Source organism: Anabrus simplex, chromosome 13 (genome assembly GCF_040414725.1).
Source record: "Anabrus simplex isolate iqAnaSimp1 chromosome 13, ASM4041472v1, whole genome shotgun sequence".
NCBI lineage: Eukaryota > Metazoa > Arthropoda > Insecta > Orthoptera > Tettigoniidae > Anabrus > Anabrus simplex.
Genome location: NC_090277.1, coordinates 92,274,828 through 92,295,802, shown reverse-complemented (window position 1 = coordinate 92,295,802; position 20,975 = coordinate 92,274,828).

The window sequence follows — 20,975 nt, the reverse complement described above, 5'->3', positions numbered from 1 at the left end:
GAAAGCAGATTATGTACATTCAGTGGGGAATTGTAACCATACATGTCAAATAAAAATCAAGCAATCTCTCTCTTTATAATAAAGTACTCGGAAATCATTTAGCTCAAGCTAATTATAATTGGAATTACTCCCCACTTTGAGTGGGGGACGCGGACGAAGAATACACACCCGGGACCCCTGCCTGTCGTAAGAGGTAACAAAAAGTGTCAACCGAGCGATGGTGGAATTAGAACCATGAGATTACTTGTAATTAGTACCACGTTGTGAGGAAAACCACGGGTCACCGTTACCTAGGAGCAGTGCCATTACGCGAGGAACACCACGGGTTTGAGCGTTGCCCGTAATTAGTACCACAATGTGAGTGACACCGTGGGTCTGCGTTGCCTGAGGGTAGTCCCATTATGTGCATAACACCATGGATCTGCGTAGCTTGTGATTTGTACCCTTCAGGGAGGAACACATTGTGTCTGTGAGTGGTGCCATTATGCGTGACATATCATGGATCTGCGTTAACTGTGATTAGTATCACAATGCGAGGAACACCATGGTTCTGTTTTACAACTAATTAGTACTATTATGGGGGGCCGGTGACCCCTTTGGAATAAAAGCATTGGAATAAGGCATTGTAAAATTGATCTATTCATTGTTTTTGGATTCATGATCATTTTTCATCACCTTTTTTTTGTAGATTCTAGTCATAGGATACGTTTTGAAGTTTTAATTATCGTCTTATTTCGTTGCACCTTGTATCATTACGAGCTGATGACCTATCAGTTAAGCACCTTGAAACAACAAATTACGCTCTGTCTGGAGTATCAATACAAATTTAAATCGAATAATAAAGTAATTAAATCATACAGTGTTCGCATCTTTAACTGCAAACTTTCCCCTCACCAGGTCCGGAGAAAAAATAATCTACTACCAAATATATGGTAATATCATAAGATGTTGCTCGGCCTCAGTTACTTTCCGTCCACGAAATAGGCGCGTCTTTCTTTCCTTTGGCTTGTTATTTATTTCACCCGAGAGCTTCTCCTTTCTCTTTTCTCCCTATATCCTTCTTATGTATGGCAAATACGTGCTGCAAGGCTGAATATGGCTTGGATTTGGCGGTGTGGTCCCCGTCAGTGTATACAAGACTTCGGACGTAAATCACACGCCAACATGGTTACTCGTATCAGCATTCAGATAAGCTGCAAGGAGTGTACAAGAAAAGCGGAGAAATACTCCACCCAATGGAGTGGTAAAAAGGCTGGGCTATTCTTAGATCGTACGTTGTCTTAAGAGAATGATTTGTGTTGTTTAATAAGTATTTTTAGTACAGGTAAAAACGTTAAACATTCCACAATTGAATAGTGTTATGCATCACTTGATGAAGTTTCAAAATTGATTTCCTGTTAGATTATTTATCCATTCTGGTAACTGAAGGTGTAAACTTTATATAGTTTATTGTTTAGATTTATGTTATCAATATGGTTTCGCGGGAAATGAGTCCTGACCGAGCGCCAACCCCTCAATCATTAAAATAACTTTTTGCATCAAGTGACTAACTCCTATTTCTGAGTCTGCTACATGTTATATGCTGTTATTATGTAGAATATTTTTTCGGAACATGAGAAATGTATGGTGTAATAGTAATGTTTAAATCCCTCTGTTCTATTTGGTCATAAAATTTCAGCCATTAGTGAAATGAGTCCGTGGAAGAATATGATCAATATAACACACGCTATTCTATTTGGAATCATAATCCCGTACTTAAAGCAATACAATTTGTTAACATTTATCATATCCTACCCTGTAGTGAAATTCTTAAACTCAACTTGATGTAATATACAGAGTGAAGCGAAATTCGCGCACTCGGGCGTCGCAGTGCGACTCCTCACATGCCAGCAATAAAAAAATGTATCTCACAAAAGTTCGTCCCGCGAGTATTTCAGGCAGAAAAAGGACGTTGATTAGTGGCAATCTGGCAACACTGTAACCACATGTACGGTAAGTACCTCTGTCAGCAATAGTTATCCGTGCTGTACAGTTGGTGCAGTGGATAGAGATTTGGGTTGGCATGCAGGAGGTCGAGGGTTCGATCCTAGGTTGAGAAGCAATTTTTTATGTATCCTACATTGACAACATGTTGTAACGCTGAACACAACAAATGTAATGGACCTGAACGAGGCAAGAATAATAGTTGCTACTAATCTATGAGATCATTGGAGGAGGGTACAAAGAAAACAGGTTTCGCATTTAGTACATGAAGTGGTGCGAATAAATTCACGCCCACGACATGGAAAGGGCGTCTTTCAAAGCTGACCAATGAAAACAATTGTTCGTCCATTTGTAGGATCGTAGTATGTAAGTGCAAATGGTGTCTAGAGGACCCGCTGCAATCGCTGTTGACAATTAAGTTGCCAGATACCATACCACCTGGACTACATTTATGAAATAAAAAACATAACGCTTCAACCGAGGATCGACCCCTCGACCTCCTGAATGCTAACCCAAAACTGTATCCACTGCACCAACTGTACAGCACAAAAAATGCGTGCTGACAGAGGTAATAACCCTACATGTGGTTACAGTGTTGCCAGATTGCCACTCTTTCACGCCCTTTCTCTGCCGGATATACTCGAAGGACGAACTTTTGTGACAGACCTTTTTTGCTGGCATGTGAGAAGTCGCGCTGCGACGCTCGAGTGCGCGAATTTCGCTTCACCCTGTATAACAATTTTCAATTATTCAAGTGATACAAGACAAAAAATTAAATTAACCGCAATAAAGCATCAAATAACTAAGCGAAATTATCTCAGATTATGGAATATATTTGAAATATCACTTTGATGCATTGACAAGAAAATGGGGGTTTTTATCTTCATTTCGGTATATAATACTTCACATTTCACTGGAACGATGAATCAGTACGGAGGTTTATGTAAATATCTCGAAATCAAGTGAAGCATACCACTATCCAGTTCTTGTAAGGCAATTGAAAAGGTCTTTGACATAATTACAATAATCTTGATATTATTCACGTGTAAACATCAGTAAGATGAGACATTATATATTTGAACTTAGTGTAACGAAGTTCTGTCTTCACAATGGGACTTTTACTGTGCGAGCCTCTCTCGAGTTGTCGTGTCTGGGCAAGTGGATGATGCAGTAGCCGCCTGACCTATATAGCTCGGCCGGTGATGTCCGTGACAAGCTTGCTTATAGCGTACGAGTGATTGATTTACATAAAGTAGTAATTGACCAGTTTAGTGCCTTTCATGTCCACTGAGTACAACTTTGAACAGTGTACTTTCGTGTGCTGTAGATTTTAACATGAATTTGCATTATGGTTTTGGGATCCATCTGAAATTATTGTAATCAATTCCCCGACACAATTGTAACCATGGCAGCCAGTGTTTGTTTAAATACACCGGGTCAGTAGCGACATCTTCTCACTGTGCGCTTTCTTCATGTAACTAAGAGTTTGATTACATCTCGTATCAAGTGAACCCAAACTCAGTCTAGAATTAAACTCACGCTACCTATACACCACAGAGTTGGCTAAAAAGAAGAAGAAGAGAGATCAAGAAAGATTTACAACGAAATATAATATGACAAGAAGAAACTGTAGAAAGAGAGATATTTAAAAAGGAAGTGCTTGGAATGGTAGGTTTCCTAAGAAGAATGAAAAGTAATCCGGTCCAAAGTGGTCTGAGGAGAAGAGAATAAAGGTTAGTGCAATGATGATGCAATACTGAAAAGAACAGAAGAGGAAACAATAAGGAGGGATGAATTGAAATAGGCATGTTGTACCTAAAAAGTCTCATCGCACAAAATATTAATAAAAGTAATAAGTAGAAACGGGATTATTATGCAGTATTACGTTAGAATGCAAACTTCCTGAAGCTAATACCAAGTATATTCTACGTGCCCAACGGTTGTGTTATGAGGTTTGCATACCTATTAAGGACATGACCCATTAGAACGTCTATAATTTATTATACTCTCACTACTTAACCCGGCAGTGGTGTGGTCAGAAATTCATACGCTAGTGGTGTGTGGGGTATGGTACACCTCATGTTGCTTTTGATATGTTAAAAATACCTGACGTTTTAAATTTGTATTTTAACGGATTATACAACATAAACTGATTATATATTGATATAAAATGGCAACAATACAGTACTGTACTCTCCAACAATGCAGTTCAACAATTACTTATTCACTACTAATCATCATCTGACTTTTCCTTACTGGCACAATCATCACACATTACCACCACGTGCTCCATACACAAATAAATGTCACATTGACTACACGTGTATTTTTTTATTTTGCGGTCATTCTTCCTTGGACATTTCCTACAGCGTCCCTATTTCTTCTGAAATTTTTTTTGAGTTTCTTGAGGTAACGGTGCTGTTGAATGACGTCGGACATTGGCAGCCAGATTTCTAGGCAAATGCACGTTTTGTCTCTTATTTACTTGGCCCCTAAACAACTCGAGAGACAAATCTTTCAAGAATGCACGACGTATATGTTGAGTTTTGAGACTGGAGTCGTAAATTATCTGTGCATTAATTCCCGCCACATTCATCAGAGCGAAGAATAATGTTAGTGGCCATTGCCTACTGTTCTTTGATACGTCATATGATGCAGAAATTCCATCTACAAAATCAACACCGCCTTTAGTAGCGTTATAGAATGTATTGATTTCGGCTTTAGCAGCATTCCCTGTAGAAGCATCAATGGTATCATCATTATGCATTCTGGACATCAGTAAGACAACATTGTTCCTTGGGGGACATAGGAGACCACAGTTTTGTCCTCGTGAAATCTAAAGATGCTTGAGTGAACAGGACGACCTCGCGTATTTACATAAGATGGTGGAATATCCCTCTTGTTCTTTCGTATCGTTCCAAGCAATGCCAGTTTATGTTCACGCAGAAGTTTGGAGGCAAAGTTAACTTGTGAACCAGTTATATGTGGTCACATTCCTACCTGAACCTAATATGGGTCTAATCATCCGTTTCACTAAGTTTTCTGTTTTGTTGCTTGCTTTGAAAGGACCATTTGGTTGCTTTCCTAAATACACTTCTAAATTTAATGTATAATACATTCTGTCATCAACTGAGGCAATGATTTATAGTTCGTATTTTCCTGATTTGGTAGGAATGTATATTCTGAAAGGATATTTTCTTCGAAATGCTTCCAATTTTTCATCTAATGTAACGTATACACCTACAGAGTAATGTATTTTACAGTTACTGACAAACTGATCAAATAGGTCTCTAATTGGAGCCAATTTATCTCCATTCTTCCTGGCTGCTCGTGTATCCTGGTCGTCAAACTGAAGACACCTCAAGAGAATTCTAAATCTCTGTAGATACATTGTAGATCGAAAAATGTCTATCACAGTTCCACCAGATGCCCAAAGTTCTTCTAAATTTAACCTACTTGCTTTGTGAATCTCTGGTAAGTATAGGAGCCCAAGTAGTGCCATAATTTCTGTCTCTGTTGTTGGTTTTAGTATGCACTGTTGTGATTACAGACCAGTCTGACACTCAATGCGCTTATTTGTGAACAAAACTAATTATTCAATAATATCTCGAGACACAAAAAGTTTAAAATATTCTAAAGGTGTAACACATTGTATGGCATTACCAACAACACCTGGAAGATGAGAAATGATGTTATGCGCCCTTGTTCTAACATTGGGTCGTGAAGTTTCCTTCCTACGTTTTGTCATTATCTTCTTCTTCCTCTTTTTCTTCGTTGACTTCCTCTTCCTGCTCTGATGGTGTGTTGTGATCGCTTGAAATAACAACATCTTCTTCTTCATCTCCATCAGAATCAACTGGCTCATCCAGTACAGCATTAATTAGTGCTCGCATATCGTCTCCTTGAGGCCCATAAGGATCCATCTATAACAATATTTCTTGTTAAGAACTAAATATTACGTATTAGGGAGCATAAAAAAAATAATTGCACAATTAAGGTTACAAAACCACACGTGCCGTCCTCTATTGACACCAACTGGCAGCTACCTGGAACTGCAAAGCAGTGCGAGGTGCATTGTAGCGAATATTTATATAATTATATGCTAAGGGGTGTGAAGCACCCCAACACACCACTGGCGGCTTAATGGAAGAGCGGGCTAGGTGATACTTCCTAATCACCAAATTGGCTTGCAGGCAAACCTATTATTGCATAAAAATCCCGGGGTCTAATCATACGATTAGAATTATATTTAGGAGGTCTATGAAGTCTTTCATTTTCTCACAATTCATGAGTCTTACCACTCGTTAGTGAATACTCTACACACATTTCGCCTGTGGGTTGAGTCAAAGTATGAGTTATCGGTGTCCTAAAAGGCTACTAAGGGAGGAGCAACCAAAAATTATGTACTCAAATTTTGCCTTCTAAGCTCAATATATCCATTATTCTATGATTTTCAGTGTAGCCGATAAAATTTATGAACGCAAAGTTTTCTAAATGCAATTTGCACGAAAATTTTTAATATTCAAAGGGATAAATTACAGAGAACGAACCGGGATATCAACACAATACAACGCTTGTCGACAGGCTGTGGAAGATAATTTTCAATATTGACAGTAACGAAGTAGCTTTTATTGCTTTTCTATCTGTTTTTCAATCTGATTATCCATTTATTGAAGTTGATGGGTTTACCGGGACGGGGAAGGACGAAAGCCACTGTGAATTTACTCTACAGCTCCGAGGCAACTTCCAAAGTTTTATGAGTGACAAATTATTCACAGTACATCTGAACAATAACAGCAGGCGGTTCAAGCTAAGGAAGGGTTCACCACAAGGAACTGTTCTGGCACCACTCATTTTCAACCTTTATTTGCAGGAAATTTAGTTTGCTGACGACTGGACCATTACCACACAACATCCATCCTTTACTGTAACCGAGTAAACCTTGACCATACTGGCTGAACTACTTCAAGATACGGAGACTGCCGTAATGTAACAAAATTTGAAGTAAGTTGCCTCCATATGAGTTACAAGTTCGCAACGGGGGAGAATCTGTTGTCTTTAATGGCGTACAGCCTAAATTTTGGGGTGTGACGCTGGACAGATCCTTGATCAAACGTCAACACCTTTTTCATACTTCAGGTAATCTATGAGCTAGAAACAACATTCTGTGTAAACTGACGGACACTTCATGGGGCGCTCAAGCAAATCTACTCCGGACGACTGCACTTGGCCTAGTTTACTCCGTGGCTCCATATTGAGCGTCAGATTGGCCCAACAGCTGCCATGTTAAGAAGATTGACGTCCAGTTAAACCAGACTATGAAACTGATATCTGGCACCATTAAATTCACACCAGTTTACTGGTTACCAACTCTCTGTTATATTGCTCTTCCACATCGTGGGAGACAAAGCGGCTTAATCCGAGAATATTAGAAAAGTGTGTCCAACCCACACTTACCAGTCAATGATGATATTTCAGATTACATGATCTTACCTCACCGAATAGCTTCAAGAAACCGCCAAATAATATCAGCAGGATTGATTCACTCAGTAAACAAATTCAAGCTAAAATAGAAATGGAATGAAGAATGGGCCACCAGTGCACCTCCACAGTGGGCTCCATGCACCCATTCCATCCGGGCATGAATATCCCTAACAAACGTTCTGGACTGGGCGGTTTTCAGGATTTAAAAAATTAAATCTCTATACCTATAGAATATATTTGCATGATTCTCTTTTGTGCTTGTTTGAACATATAGTTTTGAAAAATTTTGTTTATTCCACATCAGCTACCCCTTGAGATTTTATATATTATACCACGTTTTGCGAATGAAAAAAATTGTGACGGGTAACTAAGTAAGCACATTTTTCGGAAATACTGTTATATTTACCTCTATTTTGATCATGTAAAGTGTGCATTGCATTTACAATACAACAACAATGAAAATGATATAATATACTAATTGTTTAATAGTAATATTAGTAACAATAACGAAAGCGGGAGCTCTTACGAATTTTTATTCATATATTTTTATGTTACGGCAGTGGATCGGAAGGTGATGTTAGCGAAGATACTCAGAGAGAAGATTATATTGAAGGTATGTAATTATAACTTTGTGCACAAATGGAAATATTATTGACATCCGAATGTGAATTCGAAACAACGTCTTGCATTTCATTATGACTGGAATCTCTTTTACAGCTTACCGCATGTCACAGCGCGCTTAATGTTTGCGTGAATATGTAAGAACATCTACATATTAGTAAAGTTCTTTTTTCTATATATGAGGGATTACTTTTACATAAAATATCGAAAATATCACTTTCATGAAGCACTTGTTTGCCGCGAGAAGCTATGTTTTAGAGAACATCGAGTGACATATATGAACACACACTCGTCGATAATATCGTAAATTCTCCGACTTAGACAGATAATACTGTCATCTGTTGAAATACTCTCATAACTAATTCATCAATAAACACGATTGTACCGCCAGGATGCGTACATAGCTCGTTCTCGATTCTCAGTGACTTGTCAAACCTTACTACGGACTATGCTCGTAGCGCGACATCACCCGAAAAAAAATTTTAATCGGACACGCACTAACCATGGACGCTGTGCTGCTTTGGCACATAAAAGGGGGTTGAAAACCATCAGCTGTCTGCGTCCTTGGGAATGACAGTCAGACAATCTACCACATCGCCTTTGAGTGACCAGTCAGACATTACCCAGGCGAGAGACAAGATTTCATTGATGCGACATTTTATGTACTTGAATGGCTCAAGAACCCGTAGTGTAATTTATAAGGGCTGCTGGAAAATGTTAAACACGAACTTGTTTTCGTCTTTTTCTCTGTTTATTCCCCATTATTTGTGCTTTATATAAATAAATACATTAACGTTAGTTATCCGGTGGAGACTCCTTTCGTATCACCATTCATAACGCCTGGAAGGTTCGCATACCCACTTAACGCCGTGGATGGACAAGTTGCCGGCTCAACTCCTAGCAAGGACACCTGTGTTATCGCTGCTGTAGAGCGGGTTGTGGCTTCCCCAGGCTGAAGAATCCTGTTGTAACGGTTCTAATGCTAACGGTCCAGATAAATACGGGGAGGTGAATGTCTGAATTTTTCCCATATCAACTTCTGGATATAAATTCTAACTCATTACATTTGCTTCACAGCATAGAGAATGTTATGCCTGACTACTATTTCGGTAGACTTAGAGCAGAAGTTAAATGGTGAACGAAATTTCGGAAATTATTAAATGTTTTTAAACATTTTAGATGTTAAAATTCCACAGTGTATAGAGTTATTTAGTACTTCTTCCGGGATGGGCGTTGTTATTGTTTTCTGAACATTCTGTATGGTTTTCCGACGTTTGCATTACGCGGTATTCTTTGTCAAGGCGACTTAAATAACGTTTCTCGATCCCAGCTTCCGAGGTAATCAGTCTCCAAGGTAGCTAATCAACTAAGAGAGCAGTTACTGTCCTTGGCCTTTAATATCATTCTCTCCCTCGCTGACGTATACCCATAGCGATCTCTTGAGGCGTTATATGTCACAGACAGATGGTGGGAGTTCCAAGTGATATTATGTAACTTGATGTTAATCTTATGTGTTCATGTTGTGGCCTTCATCTTTTAATTTATGTATAATAGACATCCAATAATTTTATATCCTTCTTCTACATTCATATTTTTTCGTTTATTTATCAGCTATAAATAACATTTATTGGTGTGGATGAAATATGGCATTCAGCTGATTGACATTCCGAATAATCATAAATAGCCTGTGATCCTTCAATGACATTAATATGTCTTAGAACTGTGGGTAATCCTAAAATTTGTGTAAATAGATAGTGTCATGTAACGAAATGTGAGACGCGATGTTACTTTGCAACAGTACCGTGAGAGCTACTCAGGCCTTGGGGCTGTATGTCATGGCCATCCGTCAGTACTTCACGTCACAGCCTGCACGGTTGCTATGTAGCATAGAATCACACATCTATATATTAAAAGAGTTTACTAAAAACATTTTTTGCAAATCAGACCGTCCGTTTATAGTAATTTAATCTCCCAAATGGAAATTCAATTAAAAATTATTCTAACATTTATGTATTTAAATCCATTACCGTATTGGAACCGATGTGCTTCATTTCTTTCTTATTCTTTTGACGTACCCACTCTGCCCACAGATGAGTGACAAAATAAAGACGTGGCAGGTCACCTTAATATTAATATAAATGATATCTCATTGTTTCTTCATAAACAATATCCTATGGCCGCCAGCCTTCAAGCTTATGGCTTGAAAACGATAGTTGATGATAATAATAATAATAATAATAATAATAATAATAATAATAATAATAATAATAATAATAATAATAATAATAATACGTAATGAAACTCTACAAACTCCCAGGAGTGGGGTGACGGATCACTATCCATTAAGTACTCTAACTTGGAATTTAAGAATCATTAATAATAATTTCAGAAAATACAAATTAAAACAGCTATTTATTAGGATGAAAAACGTGACGTAACGGCGTATTAACTGAATCTGAACTTATGGAAGCAAAAGAAAAATTTAGTGAAATAAAATCTAAAAAATCAACTGTTGCGCGAAGACTTGCAGTAATTTATGCCATTAGCTCACCATTTGTAGACTCTATTATGTAGATGCTGATGATTGATGGATCTCTCGTACAGGCGGCGTCATCTCTTGTGGATTCCAGTCCTACTTCTGCTTTTGTGCATGGTACACTAGCTGTACTATGACTTTCCTGCCATTAACACTTCCTACTGTACTCCTTACATAAAGTCGTAATGAGTCCTAATTTTAAAAACAAAACCACCATGGGTTATGTTCATGGAGAGAATACACTTGTATTCTTCCGTATTACGGAACAGTAGCGTAACTAAATTCATAACAAAAGCTCTCCTGCTCTATATTAGTCAAAACCGGTCTCCCGTTGAATTTACCTCCCGTCATTGGGATAACAGGTCCCAATGAGAGTAACTTTTCAGTAGTATACTACTCAGATGCGAAGTGAACTAAGTTAAAATCTTCTCCGATGTGCAGACGTAGAATCGTCGTAAGAGTGTCTGCCAAGAGTGAATGTGAATCTGAATGTCAATACGAGTGTCCTCTCCAGCTCTTGTCGCCGCGTATATAGCCGTCAAAATCTCCCTCCATCAACCATATCACATGGTTCAGTAATATTCGAGGTCTCATTCCTTCTCCTATGTATTGCTATGAATCCATCATCTTGGTTCATTACGTCCATTCACATAGGCTGAACGTTCCCGCGGAAATGAAGCGTCAGGTAGCGAAGTTCGCAAAGTACGCGTTCATACGGTTTCAACTGTCTCTTCAGAAGGTGGAGAGGGTAAGCATCGTATGCTCGATGACGTACATTTCCTGGTAATGGGCTGAAATTAGCCTGCTGACTCTAGTCGCCTCACTACGGCTATCGGAATGTTTACTGCAAGCTATTAATACGAATGATGTTGAAATACTTTACACAATAAGTTGTTCGTTCAGAATACGTTATAGTCGCGATACAAAGAAATGAAATGATGATGTGTAATGGATGATTAAAACCCTATATATATTAATTTAAAAACGGACTACCAGTGATTAAATATATATATATTATCAATTAATTATATAGTTCAATAATTTAATACATGCAGTGATGTCCCAAACATCACATTCTCTCCGGAATTATCTGCCGGTTAATAATGAGACATAGATTGTCTCTAAGTTCAGCCAATTTTGAGGAATCATAAAATCAAATCATTAAATGACCACTCCAATAATTGCAGGCGAAAGCTTACACTAGGCCTCAATACACTCTGTACTTAGCAGTTACTAAGCGACTAACACTTTCATTAATTAATATTCTGATATGTGCGATTTTCATTCTTAGTAATGCCATAGCATGCAGCCATGTCTGATTACTACCAGTCAAGCCACAGCGTAAACACTTCCTCTGATGATGGAAGAATACTATTCTCTGCTAGATACTCTTTGATTCTATGACCTGCCCAAGCTTCTGAATATACTGAACAGATGGCAGAACGTTCCTAATAACTTCCATGCTTCAAAGAGAAAACACTCTACGTACAAACATACGGGAATGTGTCAAGTCGCAGGGAAAGAGCAGGGAAAACTCTTGAAAAACTGGGTAGTATACTTACCCGAACGTATTCAGTCACAGCCGGTTGTTTGTAACACTATCTCGAGCAAGCTCGTTTGAAAATAGTAAGAATAAGATACGGCCGTATGGTCGAAGTACAGAGAATACTGTATGGAAAGAACTGTTCATGAAACTATTGAAATGGGCAGGCAAAACTATATGACTACGACAAGTATATAAAGATGATTTATCTCACATATTTATAACGAATGCTGCCGAGAAGAACGGGTGTAGTAGTTTTATTCAAAAACGGAAATTAAATTAAATTTAAAATTATTCTAAAATTAAGGTATTTAAACCCATTACCGTATTGAATTTATGTACATTTTACTTGAAGAAATGGCCCATGGTGCCCGGAATTACTCTGTTACGTATACGGGTAGAAAACAAGTTCTTGTATCATATTGTCAATAGAGTTATACTTTGGAACGTATTAAAAAACATTGCCTTCTTCACATATTTGTTCTGTTATTCCATCTCTCCGCAGAAAGATAACTCTATCGACTGCACACCACCTGGCAATGCATTCCGCACGAAGAGACTGTTTTTTCCCCTTCAGTATTTGTGTCTTTCTTTTTCCCTTTTCGTAATATTCTTTTCCATCTCGTTCCTTTTAACCGAAGTTGTACCTGTTGTGAGGCAAGATTTATGCTCACCATTTCATCCCCACTCTCTCTCTCTCTCTCCCTGGCGGGAACTATTCTCTCTACTTCTGTCTCACTCTAACTATACCCTTGTGGCGGAAACTCTTCTCTACTACGCACTTCCTTCTCTTATCTTCTCTCCTTATTCTCCACTTTGTCACACCTTATACAGTCGCTTCCACTCCTCCTTTACATCGCTTATAATTGGGAATATCCCACCTGCTCAACAAGTATCTCTAGGGGTCCTTAACGGCTTGATTTGTAAGCGTTTCCACCTTAAAGCAAATCAACTGAAAATGTGTACGTGACACAAACACACTGGATCAGACTCGTGAATCAATATTACCATACTAACATCATTTAAGTAATTTGTGAAGGTTTTTGGCCAACACAACTAGGCATCTCTATACGCTTACATGTTTGATACCAAACTTGACGTTTTGTATTCGATAATACGACTTTGTGCAAGGGTTTTCCTAAAACAAGGAGATTTTGAGTACTTTGCTATTTAGTGTTGAGAATCTGTCTATGGCTTCGTATTACGTAAAATAGTGTCAGAAAGCTCACTAAATAAAAATTAGAGTTGAGACACTTAGTAGAAGATAAAATGGTATGTCACTTTAGTGGAATTAGATCGACTCTAAAGTGTAAATACCATGTAAGTAAGGAGAGCAAATCATTATATAGCTGAATTAGTTTCCTCGATGGACTCCATATTCCTTTGGTGACCAGGTGGATGAGATAGCGAATCGGGTCTAGACCATCTACTCCATGAAGGAGAAGATCGAATGCAAAAGTTAAACAGGTCAAGAATGGACCACCACCCTAGAGCAGTGACTCTTCCTCTTACAGACCGATGCTAAATGTTTTTACATTTGCTGGCGTTATGACGTAAATCAAATAGACAAAAAGGTAATAATTCGCGATTAAAAAGCCAGATCCAGCCGCAAATTGAACCCGGAAGTGCCTGTACCGAAGGTCTCAACGATGGCTAATTATCCAAAGAGTCGGATTGGTTGTTGGTTATAATTTGACCCCACACTTTTATACTGTAATGGGTTAGAATGCTAAGTAATTTGGTCAGTAGGAAATGTCGTCTAGGTCGCTCATCCGTAATGTTCCGAGAGAAACATAAATTCTCGGAGTTCTAATGGTGAACCCCTAATGTTTAGACAAATCTCATAACATAACCGTTGCGCAGATTAGACTATACTCTCCAGTAATTTTGCATTCTAACATGTTACTGCATAAAATTTCGGGCTCTAGTTATAATTTAGAATAATATTATGAAAAATATACGTGGGTCCGTGAAACTATAGTCACAGCGTAGAGCGCCAGTGTTCAGGGTTAAGCAATGAAAGGCGGAGCAATAATAAGAAAGAATGGGAATATACAAAACATGGTTCACAAGTTTCTTGATATCCAATATTTTGGATTACAATCAATAATGGGTTGGTAGGGGAAACAGTCCATACAGGATGTCTCCCGTCACACTATCAGTTCCTTTGAAGCATGGGAGAAGACACAATATATTGCTTAATTTCCTGCTGAATATGATATTTCTCTTTTATTCTTTTATCAGTTTTCAGTTTTTAATCACTTACAACTTCATATTGTATAAAAATAAATATGTATTTTTATAAATGACATAAAACTAAATTCCACTGAGGAAACAAGCCCTTCCAGTGTTTCGCCGAATTTTTTCTCATCGCACGTCGGTTAAAATGACACACCTTCAGAAGACACTGAGAAATATTACTGTTGAGTTACAATTTGAATCTCTTATTTCGAGGATTTTTAGTTAAACCCGCGATTACTCGCATGGTGTGCGTGGAGCTCACCTCCGCATTATATTGCGTGTTGCTGGAATGTTACACCTCCTATACGTTTCACACTCCATATACGTTTCAAACAGATTATTATGAAGGGGAGGTGAGCCTTTTGCCGTCTGTCCCTACAGTGGACTGTATACTCCTTAACCTCATACCAAATTACTTTGGATTCGGCCGAGTGACGCCGTAACTCTAACATCGCACCCAGCCAACCTAACGAAGCATATCGGCCAGACGCCAAGTCGGAAGTCGGCCTTCCACAATGTTCACCTGTGTGGTACTGGACGTCCACCAATCCATCTCGGAAGAAATCCTCCTCTCCGACCTTCGCAAGACGGGAGTGTACTGAGCAACCGGACTCTACGAAGGCTCCGTACCAGCACCAGAAGTCTTCCCATTTCTTACCTCTTCGACCAAACGAGAGCATCTTCTCGTCACTGGTGCCCATATTTGAAGCCGTTTTCAACGCGTGGAAACCACTCCTAGCCATCTTCTTGAACAATTACCGGCCTACTCAACTGATCTTCGGCCCATCAGAACCCCTAACGTTTATGCAAACCTCATAACATTACCGTCGTGAAGGTAGACTCTACTTGTTACTCGCTTCAGTAAGTTTGCATTCTAACCTATTACTGCATAAACATCCGGGTCCTAGTAATCACCAAACAAGGTCATTAACTAACTAACTCCTCGCCAAGTTTCCCAGCTCATCACACAGAGATTCATTCATCCCCCTACTATCCATCTGTAGAATTCCCTGCCGGATGAAGTTAGAGACATACAGCTGTTCAAAGGAGGTATTTCAAACATAATAATAATAATAATAATAATAATAATAATAATAATAATAATAATAATAATAATAATAATAATAATAATAAATATATAAAAGAACTCCCACGTAACGAACTTCTGGCAGATCGACGTCTCCGAAAAGCGTCAAATAAGTTACGGCATGTGAAATCAATAATATTATTATTCTGTTGCTAATTGTTGTTATATTCCTTATTATTGTTATATTACACCCTCAAACAGTGAAGTCAATTCTAAAATACATTATGTACCTAAATTTACACCTGCCTCATAAAACTCTGAGCTGCTTTAGCTTTGCGACAGCTTGGTTCATTTTGTGTCACCATTTTGCCATTGTGGAAACTTTCGCGTGCTAATAAAACTCAAAATAATATTTATAATGATATTCAAGTTCAATTGAAAGAATATAAAGGGGTATTTTATTAATGCAATTGTGCAGTCGATATAAAAGAGCGCGCTGTGTGGTGGGTGGTCTGCACGGCAGGGGCTATAACTCTCACCCGCTGCGCTGTACCTGGACGAGCGGCTAGTTCTCTAAACTGCGTCGCTTAATGGTTCTCCCTGTTGTACTCCTGTCCTGTTTATTACCTAGGGACACACTGGACATCTCTATACTAACACACTCTTTCGCAGATTACAATATTGTTGCGTGAAATGTTCCCTTTGATAGAGTTTAGAGTCGAAATAGATGCGGTAGTACCTGTTCCATTAAATTTACAAATAAAAGGTCGGCAAACTAAAACTGCACCGAAAAAATAGGACTGACGCGTAATGTACCCTTTTTAATGAATATCGCAAAAGATGCTGCAAATGTCCATCGTTGACGTGGATGCAGCGCTGTGTCCAATGTATCAAACTGTGAGGTACGCGAAGCAGGGGAGCGTAGCAGCAACAGCGTCTTCAATGTTCTGCTGTAGTTCTTCCAATGTGTAAGGATTATTGGAGTACACCTCACCCTTCAGTTTGCTCAACAGGTAAAAATCACAGGGAAAGAGTTCAGGCGATCGAGGTGGCCAGTTGATTGCAATGCCTCTGATGACTGTTCTCTGCTCACCTCATGCACTCGTGAGAAGGTTGTCAAGGTGGTGTGTTCTGTTGCTCCGTCTTGCTGAAAATGTACTTACAGTCGTTCATTTCCTGTGAGTTGATTCACATATGGATTAAAAAGTGTCTGGACATATAGGTTAACATTAACGGTTTAGTGAGAGAATCGTGTTACGATGTGGACACCGACCATTATGCCCCACACACAAATCTTGAGATTATGCAACGGCTTTTCGACGTAATGGTGCGGAGTTTCTGATGCATAATGATGACATGCTTGGGACAGAGTATGCGGAAGGTGAGCACGCTCAGACAGGTACTGCAACCGATTGGTGCATCGAAATCACGGTTTCCAGCATTTCCTGTGATGGGCAATTAAAATGTTCATTAATAAGGCTCGATTCCGCGTGTACCTTATAAACACTTTTCGGGCCAAATTTTTTTCTCATCCGGTATAACAAATAATCAACAATCCAATCGCCTATATTATTTTCTGAATTCTTACATCATATTTCCTAGTTTTGTACGACAGTTGTGTAAGAAATGTTGCATACCTTTTAGGGGGTTTACAAGAACGAGTCTTTTCTATTTCCTATAAATATGGACCTTCCTTCGCAAAAGTTCTACGGATTCGATAGGCGATATCAACTGCTAGCTAGTTGTTGGAGTTGCTTCCAAGAAATACGGTTCCATCCCGGGTGAAATGAGGGTAATCATGATCACAAGCCGATACGCTCGCGAGACATATGGCCAGGAAGTCACAAGACAAACTGATTTTATACTCACAATTTCACACTCTTCCCACCATGAATTCGAAGTGGCTACTTTTAGAATACTTCATCTTAGCGATTCCGAATACATTTAATGTCGGCCAACTGTTACAGTTCAGTAGAAATACAGTAGCCTACACACTAATCCTAAAATTTCGTGTCACTAAAATTTCCTAAACTAAACAGTCATGAAAATAGCACAAATAACAACTGATACAAACAGGTGGATACAACGGCAGGAGGGTACTCGCAATGTGGAGATAAAGGTTAAGACAGGAATGAACTCGATTGATGAAACTGCACGCATAAACTGGCGAATGGAGGAGATTAGATTACCTAGAAGAATAATGGACTCGTTCATGGAGGGTAAGAGAAGTAGAGGGAGACGATGGCGAGACTAAAGATTTATGTATTTATGAATGTATGCATGCACTTCTCAGGTGATTGTATAAGTCCGTTCGCAGTGTACTCCATACGGCCGGAATATTCAGCCTGGTGAGGCTACAACCCGCACTACACAGTGATAACACAGGTGTCCTTGCACTGGAATGGCTAGGAGTGAAGTCGGCAACTTGTCCGTCCACGCCGTTAAGTGGCTATGCGTACCATTCAGGGGATACAATCATTTTCCCCACCAGATATGACATCAACAACGATGTGCTCTGCCAAGATACTGTACCGTCACTTAAAAAACACCTGCGAAAGTTTAGGAATTTAATTCAGGCAGTCGAATGCCTCGAATCCATTGAGACAATTTCTAAGTTGATATAATCTCTTGCAAATCGGCCTGCAAACTTGTTTAGCAAAAGAGGAGACTAACGGAGATTGTGTGCTAAATAAATGTGAAATATATTTGGTCTCGTTGGTCTGAGCGGTTGTTCTGTTCGTTTTTTATTATTAACGTTGACCCATTTATAACCTACCTAGGTAATAATTCAACACAAAGTGTGGGGTAAAGTCTCGTCCTGTAAGCGGGGTCATGTTGGATTCATATGTCACACTTGTATTATGAGTCGTGTAGCATCACGGACAAGCCGCTATGTATTCCCTTAGCCTCGTAATCTGTTTGACACACCACTGGTAACAAATATTGTTGAATTACGGGCTCTCTCGCCTTAATCCGTGAAAGCCATGAAATAAGCGAACGGTGATTTAGAATTCGAAATAATGTCACCCCCTTCTCAGTATCATTTATGAAGAGAGAGACCGAAGGAGTTGAGCGTGCTTGCGTTCAGGAAACGATGGATTCGACAGCCAATATCGGCAGCCCTGAATGTGATTTCTCTTGATCTCCCATTTTATAGGAGGCAAATGCTAACACTGTATCTTAATTAAGGCCACGGTCGCTTCCTTCCCATTTCTAACCCTTTCCTATTCCTTCGTCACACCAAGATATATTTGGTCACTTTAAGTCTTTGCATTTTGTTGAAGAGGGAAATATTTCCTGAATTCAAAAGTATATAATATTTGTCATTGGTGATTTCACGTCCCGTACTTATATGCATGATACAGGCTTTTGGGCTTACGCAATGTCAAGAAAATAAGGTGAAATTCTTTATACTAGAAGTGATGTCGTGTTCCAAGATGCTCGATCTTTTACCCACACTAGACACTACAGGTCCAGGATTATACGAGAATCAGTGGAAATACATAAAATTCCTAACAATATCAACAGGGGTACTGGCTATCAATTAAGTAATATGTGGTTGCCAGCTATTAAGAGTTTACGTAGGTAGTTCCCTTCCCTGTCCCTTCACAATTGTTAATTCGTTTCGGTGTTTTCTAAATTCGTACTTTCCTCATCACCAGATGTTTCATTCCAAACTTGTAACAATGTCATACTTTCATGTGTGTGTACACCTGTTATGTTATGTGACACCCTCTCAGACTGATTTTGATTGTTCCGTCAGCTTCTGCTTCGAACGCTAATGCTGTACCGCGTACGGTGAGCCATCTGGTGACGAACGAACGTACCATTTGCACTTCCATAATGAACGTCTAAATTCCAACCTCATACTTGGAGGAGTCTTCCTCGTGAACAGTGGAGATTTCCTTCTGAAGACGCAGAGCAAAGTTTTCTGCGAAACGTGAAGAATTTCCCTTTATTTTCTTGACACGGCATAAGCCCAAAAGCCCATATAATATCTATATAATAGTTGTGTGCTCCTGCAACAGAAGTACGTATAACTTTATTTAATTACAGTGGCACCATTGTTAAGTTATTTAAATGTTCAGGTACATTTTTTTCAGGTACCGTATGAGCAAGTGCACACAAACACAGAAACCGTTAATTTTCTAAAGGCTACAAGCAAGACTTGTAAGAAATGGGTGGTTGGCAGTCATGGTTTCAAGGATTTCGTAGACTTATTTAGTAGAAATAAAAGAGAAATATTATGTGAATAACTTTTATTCGATATAAGGTGGTACACCTGTAATGTGGGGAATAGCTCCGTGTAGTATGAGCCTGCGATATGAGAAATAAGAGACATAATTTTGGAGTTCGGGAGTAATATTGTGAATAAAAGTAAGGTCAATAAATGAATTATCCACTGTGCTGAGATAATTGCTCGGCACAACATTCAAATTAAAGTGATGTTAGAGAAAATCAAATTCCCTTATATTTCTTCGGATATCAACCTTTCTTTGCAATATTTAATTTTTATTTTATACAACTGACCACGATGTAGTCACAACGACAGCTACCCTCCAACTGAACACTCGAGTCAACACAGCGCGTGTGACGTCACATATTTAGCACAAATTTTGCCTTACTTTGAAGCGCTATTTCATGAAAACTTTAAATATTCTTTTGCAACAGGTAGCCTCCTCTTTTATCTGCCCATTGAGCCATTAAACATAATCGCAAGCCAAATACTCCCGGTGATTTACTTATTCTACCCAAACACTAAAAATTTCTTAAAATTTTTCTCTCCATGTACCCCTTGTCGAGGATCGTAAGACTGTTAAAAAATAAATGAAAATGTTTATTTTCGATTACCCTATTTTATATGATAAAATGCTTTTGGATGCTGTTGTAAGTCGTTACTCTAGGTACTAGTGTCATTAAATTGTACAAGAGCAATGATGACTCAGAAACTAATAAATAAGTGAAAATTTTACCTAAAATTTGTGACCGGATTTTAAATTTGATATGCGATTTTTTATTGCCTGCATTCCTTTTCACGAACTACCGGAGATGGATACTTGATATAATGAATGTGTTCGCTCTGTTCGTATTCAAAGTGTGAGCAAAATTTGGCAGCCTTTGAACAAATAATTCCTTAAATTTGAACCTATAAATTGGACCTCAAAGTATGCAGGTGACCTTAGAAATGGAAAAAATAACGGAGGATCGAGTGTCATATAGAGCTGCATGAATGAATCAATCAACCAATCAATCAATTAATCATCGTTGAGGGGCACCTAGGGCTGTATCCCAGAAGATAATTATCTAATAAATGATATAGCTAAAATTTTCTTAACTAATTTTTAAATTAATGGGATAATAATGTAGGAAGTGTAATTTCTAAAATGAACAAGTCTTTTACACTTCCTGATGAGGGTTTTAAAGGGCAGTCGTTCCCGTGCGAAGGCGCAGGGCTAATTAATGTGTTACTCATTAGACCAGTCCTGGAATTTGGAGCAGCCGTATGGGAACAATACAAAACAGGACACTTTAATGAACTT